The sequence below is a fragment of the Thunnus maccoyii genome, chromosome 2, assembly GCF_910596095.1.
Source record: "Thunnus maccoyii chromosome 2, fThuMac1.1, whole genome shotgun sequence".
Lineage (NCBI taxonomy): Eukaryota > Metazoa > Chordata > Actinopteri > Scombriformes > Scombridae > Thunnus > Thunnus maccoyii.
Window position 1 is genome coordinate 32572862 of NC_056534.1, and position 14160 is coordinate 32587021.

The window sequence follows — 14160 nt, forward strand, 5'->3', positions numbered from 1 at the left end:
AATGATAACACCCGAGGTGAGTTCTATGTCCAACCTTTCTTCTGAATATGTTATACATTGACAGCTAAATTACCACAGCTTCCATTAAGCAAAACTTTTTTTACTTTAGGCTACTGGCTGAGCTTATAATGTTAGTCAGTTAAAAAAGTTGACTCACTCATGAGAGATGTCAGATTAAATAAATACTGAATGTAAATGATTTAGATGTGTCACATACACGTCACAGGTCAGTGTCAGATGTAATATACTGTATATAAACCCTTTTAGTGCCTATGACATGATGACATCACAGTGTTAGCTGGAGGCAAAACAGGAAAATTGGAGGCAAAGACGAAATCACCTCAGAGCAGCAGGCCACATTACTTATGGATAAAGTCATCTTGTTGTGTTGTTGGGTGTCAGAATCTTAGGACTAAAGGCTCTAGCTTTAAATTTTATAGCATACCAGCAGCCACTGGTTGTTTCTTCAAACCTCATTCTGTATGGCACACTTCATACAATTACAGAGGAGGCTGTATGGATCGAGATCACCCATCTCCTTGGTGTGACTGGTGAGTTCAAACTGAGAAGGTATAGTTGCATATGGGTCAGTATTTGGATGTGCAGTTTCATAATATTTGTGCACCAGAGTTTGCCTTTCTGCTTCAAGCTCAATATCCACCTTGCACACAAGTGATAAAATAGGCTGTTTATGTTGGACACACAGGCAACATCGTGATCATATATGTGACAGCACACAGGAGAAAGTGCATGTTTGAGAACCAATGATCTAAATCACCCCTGAGGCCAGTCAGCTCATTAATTGTACAACAGTCAACTGAAGGACTGATTAAGAATGCATCACATTAAGTATCACATTACAATTGCCATATTCAATAAGCAGCATCCAATTCTATATCATAAATATGAATAATAACAATATCAAACTAAATTTCCAAAATCAAAATGCATCCAGAGTGCTTGTTCTGTTGTGCATAGCTATAATTATATGTACAAAGTTATCCTATTCCCTTAGCAAGTGTCCAAATGTCCCACTCATAAGTTATGTTTTTAAAAAAAAAAAACTTTCTTAATCATAAGGGGTGAAGTATCCTGTTACTGTGACTAATGTTACAATAAACTAAAGTTAGCTATGCAGTCAGCTTAACCTAGGTTGTACCTGTTAGCCATGAACAATATGTTAGTGGCTAATGTCAGTATAGCTAACGCTAACTGCAGGTTAATGCTGATTAAAATACATTTCTAGCCAAAAGAAAGACATGACAGTAATGTTACTCAACTTGCTAACACACAATATATGTACCTTGTGTTTAGAGTGTATGGAGATATTAAAATTCACCTAGAAGAAAACATGAATGCTTTCAGTCCTATTTAGAGCATAGAGTAGTGGTGTACTTGTGCCCTCTTGTGGCCAGAATGGGTATTACAACAACAAACAACTGACAAAAACATATTTTTTCACCTGCTGTCTTTGCAGATGAAAAAAAAAAACAATCCTGGCAAATGATTCTGGCAAAACCTTTTTTTCACCTGTTCCTCAATCATAAACACAGGAGACAAAAGAATTTAGATCAGACTTAGAAATTGGATCTCCAGAAATAATTTTTTTCTCGTTTGCCTTTCAGGGCTTCTGTAGTTATATTATTATGTTATTACTATTAAGCATTATTAGTTATTAGAACAATGCTCCTCAAATCCTTCTCTTTGCATACCCCTCCTTCTTGCTCTCTCCCTCTGTAGCCTCAAAAATCATCATTGTTCCCCCTCTTTTATTTGACTTAATTGGAAATAAATCCAAAATAAGAAATGATGAAATCAAATTATAAGGCCTAAGGCTTGCACACTTTCTATGTGAAAGTCATGTGAGAGTTTTGTAGGTATGGCATCTATGAGGAGCTTTGTTCCAGCAACACTTGTTCTTTCAATAAACAACTAATCCATACACATCCACCCTTTTCCCTGCCCATATTTTGTGCTTCTACACAGATGGCAGACTGTTCTAAATTGACGCAAACCAGCTTTGCATACATCTGGTGATTATGTTTGAGGAGGAAAGAAGGGCAGTTCTGAATGAGTGCCATAACCAGCAAGGCACAGGCAACCATAGTGGCATCAGAGGCACCATAGACCATGCGGTGGATAGGTACTACTGGCACACCATCAAGCAGGATGTGGCTGGATGGGTGAGGCAAGGTTTGACATCTGGATCACAGAACTTCCAACTCTGTTTATTTCAAGAAAAACTAATATGTAAGGCTATCTGTCACATGAGCTATTTTTTCAAGTATATTGACTTCTGTTTCAGGTCAAGTGCTGTCACCCATGCTAGTTAAATGATTCAATAAAAACAGTGACGCCTAAGCCTGTGGAACCACCTTCCACAGGCATCACAGGATACCTGTAGTGTAAAAACATTTAAACAGTTGTGTTATAATATGAACATTGATGTTAATTCCTTCACCAATATTAGCTTGGGGGATAATTGTATTTTTTAAGCTAGTGCTTCAGAGCTTGCCACTTGGCAGGGGCTATATAGGGTACAAGAGTGAAGATATCACCACATTTATTTAAGGTAATTTGCTGTAAAATACCCAAGAGTGAATTAACCTGCCAGTACAGGAACTGTGTCAATAGCAGATACATTGTACATACAGTGAGTGAATTTAATACTCTTGTTATTCGTAACGGTTGTTACTGCCACCTGGCCAGCAACACCAGTACTCATGCCCAGTGGTTTGGTATTTTATGTCTCTCACAAAAGAGTCAATTCCTAACCATGGGAATGCATGAGCGATAATAATTTTGATTCAAATACACACTTAGTAGCTTCATCTGAGCTCTTTAAATCACAAGCACTTATCAAAAACCATTCAATACCTTACAATATCTGCTGGTGTTAACACTGAACAAAATATTTAAAGAAAACTTGGAAAGACAACTTAATATTGGCAAAATGTGCAAAATAAGAATTTCTTTTTGCTTCCCATGATGGGGAGTTTTCGGAACTATCAGAAAGAATTAACCGTAAAGTATGTCAACAAATATCTATATATATATATATATTTATATAAATAAAAACATATGTCTCTGAAGAAATTGTTCTATGAAATGATTCCAACCCAGAGACTATGGCTTGTAATTCTTGGAGAAATCTTCTCCATGGAAATTAAAATACTGGCACTTACATAAGTAAATGGGTAAAATAGACATGTTTAAATGATCTATAATTATAATATATTGGAAATTGAACCACCAATAAAGGCACCCGCAGGACTGCATTATGTATTTAAAATAAAAAAACCCATGTCAGCTCCTCCTCTTCACTGTCATCTGCATTAGCCTCCCCACAGTAGAAACAAAGGTTTGTCAGATAATCAAAAAATTATTTGAAAGAGGGCATTTGTGAGGAGAAGCTTTGTTTTGAGCCAAGTACACTGTGTTTGTATTATTTGTATTTTCAATAATTATCAGATGACAACTGGAGTAGATATTTTCATTCACAACTTGTTAGTAGTGCTATTATATAACTTACCAGACTCCCAAAGAAGAGTAGTGGCAATCTGCCAACATAAGTCTGCCACATCATTTTGGCCAGCAGGGAATTAAACCTCTTCCTCCATTAAGATTTTCTCAATGACCTGGTATTTAAAAACACAAGTTACCATTTACGACACATTGACCCCTTTCTTCCTCATGAATGCTCTAAAAACCCAAAATATGTTTAAATATAGTAACCAGATTTACTGACTTGAACATCATACAAGCATCACAATATCTTTGTTATGATATGTCAGGTCCAAACAGAGGAGCACAAGAAATTACCAATTCCTCAGACATCAAAACAGAAGAAAGATAAGAATGTTGTTCCAGGTAAAAACAACCATTCTCCTTTCCCAAAACCCTGATTTTTCAAAGAAAAAAAAATCCCGCTAATTTTGTGCCTATGCACCTGTGAAATATTCATCTATAATGTTGCAATTGAGAACAACATGCCATTGTCCATGTTTAACATGTACATCTGCATTTTCAATTGCTCTCCTGCCTACCAGCAGTACTTATCCTATTCCTTTGGCTGATATTCACCAGATACTTCACACGCCTGCACATGCTTCTCATCATCTATTAGCCTCTATAAATATCATTAAAAGGTCCACATATCCTTAACATTTCTGCAACTGTTTCTGGTTGAACTTCATTGTTTGTCTTGAGTGCTAACCAGCTGCTGTTTGACATTACTGTAAAGTAAGAGATTGTTTGAATCCACAACTTGTCAGCTGAGTCTGCTCCTGGGTGTAAGTTGTTTAAGAAGTTCTAACTTAAATTTCTTGAATATGCCAGAAAAAGATTTAGTACGTCTCAATACATAGTATGTCCAATGCAGTATGCCAAAAGTAGCAGGATGTCCTACTACATCAGCTCGCATTTTGCAGTATGCAAGCCAGCATGCTTTGCTGGCTATTCTGACCCACAATCCTCTGTGCAGCGGAAGATACGTCACATTGACTGAGCTGCCAAGAGATAACAGACCAGTGACAGCGCGTTAACAGTGCAATGATGGAAACCACTCATGGATATATTATAAGAGCTGGTCGGCCTTGCAGACACTTTTTTATACTGCACAAATTCAGTGGGCCGCATACCCCCGGAAGTAAACCTGGGAGCTAGAAACTGTTTTTAGCATATGTGCTAGGTGTGGAATTCTTATTGGACTGAACCAGTGCAATTTCTGGTCTGGTATCCACCTCATCCATAAAGCCACTGCAATGACAGAAGCCACAATGACAGATGAAGTATGTCCCAATTGTATGCATACAGCATGCATACTGCACGCAACAGTACGTACTTTGTAAGGACAGCTGCAGTATGTACTAAAAATAAATAGCAGAAGTATGCAATTTGGAATGCAGCATAAGCATTTGCAAATGCCCGGAGGATGTCAGGATACTGTCCCGCCCACAACTCAACAAAATACAATTGGCTAACGCAACTGTCCAAATCAAATTCATGCCCATATTGACTTGAATTACACAGGCATTTGTTACAGCTACTAAAGGTCCTGGCAGGGGGGAGTCGCTGTTTCAACCAGATACCATTGAAAGAAAAATTGTGAATGGTCCATTTCCCGTTCCGTTATATTAAGCTACTGTTTGCCAAGACATATCAAGACATATTATTACTAGTATTTCAGTGAATAAAAGTAATTTAAAAACATATTTATAAGGGGTACAAAAATTCTTTCAATATTTTTCTTAGGCCGTAACTGAATACCATGAATACCATGAATGTAAAGAGTTTTTTTTAAACTGTGAATCATGCAAAGCTACTCTAGTGGAGTCCCAGAATAAAAGTATAGAGCTGAGAATGAGCATAATAGGTCCCCGTAAGCTCTTCTCAATGTATAGAAAATGGCTACAAATTACTTAGACCATCTTTTCAAGGCTACTTTGAAGATGTGCTCTGATGTACTCCATTTTATGCTTCAAGGATTTATTTTATTGTACAGCAGCAGAATAAAGAAATGTATGATTACCTATCATAGTCTTAAAAAAAACAATTAAAAATTTGTTGAACTACTTCTAGTAAATTAGCTATGACTGTCAATGAAAAGGGATTCAGTAAATACACAGGCACAGTTTAATGGTTAATTAACTAAACAGTTACACAGAACTGGGGATCATCAATGTGTTTATGCACACACACACACACACACACAAAGGCAATACTGGTCAGGGGTCATACCAAGTGCACTGAGTATTAATATTAGATTAGATATTAGATTAGATTGTCAACATTTCCTCCAAATTAAATGACCACATAGGTATTACCATACGATGCTCTCTGGGACAACCCATTGGTGCGTTTTCAGAGGGACCATTTGGAGCATAACACAACACTTTCAAAAATAGGAGCGTAACATGCTGCCTTCTAAAACCATTACAAATCACTGTTAAAAACAAATTATGTTTTACGGTGCGACAATGCTCTGGTTAGGTTCAGGCACAAAAACCACTTGGTTAGGGTTAGGGAAAGATCATCGTTTGGGTTAAAATGATCACTTGAAATGTGGTTAGTACTTCCTTAAAGTCAGGCAACCTTCGTTGTCATGGCAGTAAACACCACATTACATTGTTTTTTAAAAAATGTCCTGACTTGTGGTTGAAAACATGACACTCACGGCTGGAAATGGGAACTGTGGTCTCCCGCAGCAAGTCCACTTTTTGCCATCTACCATGTTGACCTGAATATAAGACTACCCTGATTATAAGATGACCCCCCCTTTTTCAAGACTCTTTTATGGAAAAAGACTTACAACATACATTTAAAGAGTACCATCTTGACCTGCTCTATGTGAAAAGTGCCCTGAGATGATTTTTGTTGCGGTCTGGCGCTAAAAAAATAAAATTGAATTTTTGGATTAAATTACTCTTATTTGCTTTTTACTTGCAAAACTTTTATTTCATTTCAGCTTAATGTGAGACTCTCTACTGCGTTTTGCTGTCAGTTATGGTCACACTGAGTTTCTCTCCTATCCTCTGTTTCACCATGGGCAGGGCTGCCCCTCCACATACACGGAGCTCAGCGGAGCAGAGGAGAGACAGTGAAGTAGTCAAGCTGCTGACAACACTCATTATGTTACTGTTACTGAGTTGTTGGTTAACTTGGCCTACTTTTGAGCCATTTTGTTTGAGACGATCACTGTGGGTACGTCTCACGTCTCTTATTTCATGGCTCCTCGCTCCTCGCCTGAACCGGAAGTTGTTCCTGATGCGCCATTTTGACGAGCGTCCAAAGTCTCTTATTTTGCTTGGAGGAGCGAGGAGCGAGGAGGGATCTCTGAGGAGCGAGGAAACATGAGAGCAGACTTCACGGAAGTCTTTTACCGGCTGACACGCCCCCTTATTGGATATCAGTTATTGATTGGACGCTGCAGCTGATCAGACTGATCTGATACATCACTGCAGTTTCATACTGAAGTGGAGACAGATTACAGATTAAATTTAACTGTATCATTCCCAAGTTTTATGTTTATTTATATATTCATCATATAGTTAAAAATCTGTTAATTGTTGGTCTGATCAACAAAAGAACCATAAACAACTTTCTTCATTTATTAGAAAGATTTTTTTTCATCATGTTATTTCCTCCATTAAACTGTTTCTTGCTGACAGACAGACTCTTCCTGACTTTAACTTTATCCATAATAACAGTTAAACACATTTATATTTTACATCATTTATCTTAATTTCCATTCAGTCACATGTGAGGCTGAAAATTCCTGAGTGTCGGGTTTGATATGAGTTATATCATTGCCATTTTCCCTGAAACATATTTTCCAGTGTTCAGAAGACACCCTGATCATATTCTGGGTTATTGAATGATGAATTCACTATCAGGGTTATCAAAAAATACAGATGGAAATGATCAATAAATAGTATAAACGCATTCTGCGAGTAGAAATGGTTTCTACAGCTGTTAAAGCCGACTGACAGCTGATCCAGCTGTGATCACACTTCATCCTCTGAAGTGTCGCTTCACATGACGCTTCAGAGGAGAGGACGTCTCATGTCTCTTAAAACAAATTACCTCGTTTCCTCTCTCCTCGCTTGGTTTCCTTGCGTCTCTCCTTGCATCCACGGTGGGAGGAACTAAGATGCAAGGAAAAGACGCAAGTGAGGGAAACGTGGATGCAATTTAAGAGACTTGGGATGCACCCTGTGTCTCTTCATCTTTCAGGCCCCCTGGCAGTGTAGGCTTGTTTTAAGGGACGGTGGCTTGCCTCAGTCAGGAGGGAACACTCGTTTAACAGATTTTTGCCACCATCTGTTGTTGTGAGTATATATTGACATTTAAAAGTCTAGACCCCGAATATAAAACGACCCCCACCCAACCCGCTTCCTCTCAATAAGGAAGTCACCTTATATTGACATCAATAGAACTGCATCATTTCCCTGGATCATAATTACTACGGCCGCTAGATGGCATCTGTCGCTCAAACGAAAGTACAGGCCGCTTTTGGTAACTGAAGTTACGTGTATGTGTGCATGTACTGTGGTTGAGGTTTGATTGAGGGGTGAGTCATGATCATGACTAGTGATGTCATGAAGTTTTAATATTACACACACACTGAACAAAAATATAAACGCCCCACTTATTTTTGTTCTCATTTTTCATGAGTTGAAATAAAAGATCTAAGACTTTTTCTATACACACAAAAGACTTATTTCTCTCAAATTTTATTCACAAATTTATTTAAATCTGTGTTATTGAGCACATCTCCTTTGCCAAGATATTCCATCCACCTGACAGGTGCGGCATATCAAGATACTGATTAAACAGCGTGATTATTGCACAGGTGTGCATTGGACTGGTCACAATAAAATGCCACTCTAAAATGTGCAGTTTTATCAGACAACACAGCGTTGTGAACAGAGCGCCCCATGGAGGTGGTGGGGTTAAGGTATGGGCAGGCATAAGCTACAGACAACGAACACAGCTGCGTTTTGATGATGGCAATTTGAATGCACAGAGATACCGTGATGAGACCCTGAAGCCTATTGTCATGCCATTTATCCACTGCCATCACTTCGTGTTGCAGCATGATAATACATGGCCCCATGTTGCAAGGATCTGTGCATAATTCCTGGAGGCTGAAAACATCCCAGTTCTTGCATGGCCACAATCAACAACTTGATTGACTCTATGCGAAGGAGATGTGTTGCATTGTATGAGGCAAATGGTGGTCACACCAGATACTGACTGGTTATCTGCTGCCCCCCTACCTAAAAAAATGCATATCTGTATCCCTAGTTATGTGAAATCCCTAACTCAATGCCTAATAAATGTCTCTTTGAGATAAAACTGCGCATTTTAGAGTGGCCTTTTGTTGTGACCAGTCCAATGAACACCTGTGCAATAATCACCCTGTTTAATCAGTCTCTTGATATGCCACATCTGTCAGGTGGATGGAATATCTTGGCAAAGGAGATGTGCTCACTAACACGGATTTAAATAAATTTGTGAACAAAATTTGAGAGAAATAAGTCTTTTGTGTGTGTCTTTTGTGTCTTAGATCATTTGTTTCAACTCATGAAAAATGGGAGCGAAAACAAAACTGTTGCATTTATGTTTTTGTTGAGTGTATATATCAGGTTTGGTTATAAGTTAGTTTAGTTGTCTTATGTGATCCACTTTAATGATACTTGACATCTTCAACATTTTTATTTCTAATAATTTTTTAGCCATTGAGTTAAAATAAATAAAGCCAGGACCAACAATACAATACAAAGCAATACAAAATAACAATACAGATACTGCTTTTCTAAGCCTCTTTACCTAAGACAATGATTAACTGCTATGATGTTTCAGTACTTCTCCAGGAGATGGTAGCATTGTCAAACTATTTCACCCACAAACACTGCCTTTCTGCTTTTGCATGAGCTGTTCTCAACAGTTTGTGTGCGTGTGTGTGTGTGTGTGTGTGTGCATGTGTGTGCATAGCATGTGCGGGTATGCCTCATCCCTGCGGCATGTTGATTATTTTTCAATTTAATTCTCAGCAGAGGCATAACAGTGAGAAGGGGTTATGGGTGGAAGGCAGGGCATGTTGGAGAGATACAGAAAGGAGAGCAGGTAGGAATGAATGGATTGCAAAAACAGAAGGAGGGAGAGGAGATACAAGATGCTCAGTGGGCCGATAAAAGGCAAAGAATAGGGGTAAGGGTATAGCATGGGGGTTGGCTTTTCAGGAAAAGAGGGTATAAAAATGAAGAGAGAAAGGCAGAGAGGCATCAGTCTGCAGGCTCAGTAGGGAGACTAGAGGAAGACAGACAGAGCCAAGTACAGTATGGAGACTGTGAGAAGACAGGATCATAAGATAAAGGAAGAGTGTGAGCAAACAGGGAATGAGAAGCTTGCAAGAGAATGGGAAGGATTGGTAGAGAGCAGGTATTTGGTTTAGCTGTGGTATACCTTGGAGAGTAAGAGAGGAACACTAATACAGCAAAGAGGGAGAGGTGGAATAAGAATAGACCCAGTGGAGAAAGAGTGCTGTACAAAGCATACACAGCAAGGTAAGAGTGTGTGTATATGTGTGTGGGTAGAGAGGGTGTAGTGTTCAGTTCCCACGTTCCCAGCTGAGAAAAGAAAGAAGTGAATGCAGCTAAAAAATACAGAGAAAAGGGTTAGTATGGATGGGGAGAAAGGGACTGGAGAGTCAAAGCGCAGGGTACATGCTGTATAACCGAGTTAGCCCTCTCAGAGAAAGAGTGAATAAAGGATGGTAAAGCCACTATAGGGAGTGGAGGAGGAAGAGAAATTCAAATGTGAGACGAAAAGAGTGAGCAGAGAGGAAGAGGAAGAAAAGAGAGAACTAGTAAACCAGGGAATTGTGGAAAAAGTGTGAAGGGGGAGAGGAAGAGTAATATGAAAGTGAAGAAATGTTGCAACAGGAAAAGTGTAGGAAGGAAGGAATTGTAATTGCAAAGCAAAGTGGAAGTGTAAAAGGAAAGAGGGGTGTAGAGTTTAAGGGAGGGAATGAAAACTAAGAAAGAAAAAGACAGCATGCAGCAGAAGTATAGGGAAGAAGGGAAGGAAGGTGGAAAGTAGGGGGGATTTAGGAAACATGAGAGAGGGATAAGAGCAAGAGGAAGGAATAAAAAACGGGAGTATAACGCTTGGGAATGAAGCATGAGAGAGAACTAAGGAGGGGAGGCCTGGCTCAGACTACAGGAGTTTTGGGCTCATTTACCCCCAATTCACCACTCCCGACAATTGGAGGAGAAATCTGGTCTGGAACCTTGGTCAATACCAATGTTTGGCCCAGATTATCTGGTAATCTGAGGGGTTTACAGATCCAATCTTAAACCTCACCAGGGGCCACCCTGATAATTTTCATTGACATGTTTGATATTTAGGGGTTAAAATCTGGATGATTATGTCACCGCTTTCCGAGCGGGACCACAATAGCCAATGAGAGAGGCAAGTCTACAAGGAGACGGAAGTGAATGGTAAATGGACTGCATTTATATAGCGCCTCTCTAGTCTTACAACCACTCAAAGTGCTTTAAACTATATGCCAACATTCACCCATTCACACACACATTCATACACTGATGACGGAGGCTGTCATGAAAGATGCCAACCTGCTCATCAGGTTGGTCATCTAATGCTCATTCACACACACACTCACAGACCGATGGCACAGCCTCCGGGAGCAATTATGGGTTCAGTATCTTGCCCAAGGCCACTTTGACATGCGGACTGGATGAGCCAGGGATCAAACCGCTGCTCTTTTTTACACCTGAATCTTGGTTAATAGAAGATCTGTCTACAGAAAATCTAAAGACTGAAAGTGGAATATCTACAGCAAAGATGAATGATACAGTACAGGTACTATACAGTATAATTCAGTGGTTCCCAATATGGGGGTCTGTACCCAAGAGGTTTTTCTTAGGACGTACTGGATAAGTCTAACTATAAAACTCCTTCAAATTAAGGGTTGGCAATATAGATAAAATCTTCAGTCATGGCATACGTAATTTTATATCCATCCATCTATCCATCCATCCATCCATCCATCCATTTTCATTACCGCTTATCCTCTAGAGAGCTGCGGGGGAGCTGGAGCCAATCTCAGCTGACATTAGGTGGGAGGTGGGGGTACACTCTGGACAGGTCACTAGTCAATCACAGGGCTAACATACAGTATAGAGAAAGACAACCATTCACACTCACATTCACACCTGTGGGCAGTTTAGAGTCACCAATTAAATAATTGTGCTATTTCGCAATATGATGTTGATGCAGAAATCATATAAAAGTACAATATTGCCATAAAAGAGCCCTGCTCATTGATTTGAAACACTGTAGAGTTTTCTTATAAGCAAACAAAGTTATCTTTGCATGTAGTGTTACTCACCAAAACACACTTGAGGCCAGGCAAACACGTTGAATTAATTTCCTGCATGAAACATTTGCAGAGCGCATTTTTTTTAACATTTTAAATCTTGCATTGGTTACGTCCATGTTTATGAGTGAGTGGTCTTCTTCATTGCATTTGTTGGCACACTGCTCCTATTCTAAGCACATTACTGCAGCCAACTGTCGATTGGTGGAAAAAACATGAAATCATTGGCAAGAATACATACTGCATCACTGCGTTTTTGCGCACACCCTCAACATCACAGCTGAGGTGTGGTCTGTTGTACTCATGACCACATCCAGCTTATTCTACACCTTGTGCAGCAGTGATGTAGCAGAGCACCACAGTACCATGCTACATCAGAAAAACATGTTGTTACCAGTAGTTGGCAGTGCTAGCAGGATTACTAGAATGGGGTTAGTTGGGCAGTTAGATACCATGGTATAAACAGCGTGGCAAAATCTCTAACTGTTGACAAATTTACATTGTCTGTGTCACCCAACCCTATTTCAAATCAAATAATTGAGAAGGAAAAGTCATGCTTGCTTGAACTGCTCATAAGCTCATTTTAAGGAGTCACAAGCCAAAAAGGGTTGGGCACCACTGAACTTGAGTTAATGAATAGAGAATGTTGAGAAAGGGATGGACTAAAGAATGAAAATAAATGTGCAAGAAATGCAAGTATATTCTGCCTCATTTGTGTATTTGTCCTAAATTCAAGCTCTGGCAGGATTAGGTAAGGTGTCAAAAAGGTTCAGATGGATTTTTGTGAAGGTATCCAAATGAAATTTTATTGGGGTAAAAGATTCTGTCCAAGAGCAAAAATCAACATGACTGAAACAAAGGGGTTTATGTTTTGACCCCAGTCTCTGGTGTACAGACAGAGAGAGCTGAAGTAAATGGATAGCGAGGCAAGTGGGAGGGTCAGAGGTGAATTAGGGAAGGATTTTAGTTACAGAGTGACAGAGTGAGCCAGTGGGTTACCATAGCTGAGAGTGGCTGTATAAAGTATGAAGATGGAATTTTTAGTATGTTTTTAAGTGTATTTGGCCCAGCTGATATCTGCAAGGATAAAAGGAAGGCAGCCAGGACAGGGAGAGAGAGTCTGCATGAAAGAGACAGGCATGTGGATGTGACAAGGCAATATGGTTCAGTTTACAGATACACTGGATTGGCTTTTCTATGTAGAAAATATGCTCTGCTATATAGAGAATAGATATTTCTGTTTAGAGGTTTCAGATGTAACTATAAAAAGAAAATCTGAGCGACTTCCCTCAATTTAACACAGTTGTAACACGAGGACAAACATGGGGATGGTGGGTTTAAGCAAAAAAAAGGATACGAGGAGAGATAATAATAGACAGATGTTTGGAGAATTGATGACGGGGGAGGACAATACTGCAAAAAAGCAACTGGAAGGAGGTGTTTCACTTTGAGTGACTCACATCTGGCATGCATAGAGAATAGAAGGATGAGTGGGAGGAGGGGGAGAGATGCGGAGGAGAGAAGCAACAAAAGAGGAGGGAGAGGAGGTGTTTAGGTAATATGTTTAGGTGAGTTAGTGCCAGTAGACACAGTAGAAGGGATTCTTTTCAAGTGGGTCACAGAGGCTGCAGAAACAGGCATTTATCATATATGGCAGCACAACACTGTGAATATATGTGTGTGTGTGTGTGTGTGTGTGTGTGTGTGTGTGTGTGTGTGTGTGTGTGTGCATAAATCTCTCTCCATTGTTTCCATCTCTTTTTTATTTAGAGTTTGAAAAGTGTGTGTGTGTATGTGCATATTATAGTAAGTCAAGTGGCTTTGACAGGGCACAGATGCTGTGGCAGATGAGGAGAGACTGTTCCGTCTCTCATGCTTCTCCATTTTCCCCCCTTTTTTCCTTTCATCAGTTTAACCATCTCCTGCTCTTCCCTCCACCCTATCTAATTTTATCACTTTACTTCATCCCTCTCCTTTGTCCTTTTTCAATTTTCTGTCCTTGTTTCCTTCCCACCCACACTCTCTTAAGCCCTTAAGCTCTTTGAATGTCATGTTATTTAGCAACCTTGTGAAATTAACGAATTAACCCCAGATAGAAAATACACTGTGTTCACTGTCATGGATACAATTGTGTCACTTCAAGCTCTTACTCACATGTATTAGAGGATAAAGAATTGTGCACCAAAACTAAAAAAATGACAGGTTGCACTGGTGGATATAATATATCAGATCAACATCTTGGATTATAATGAAAA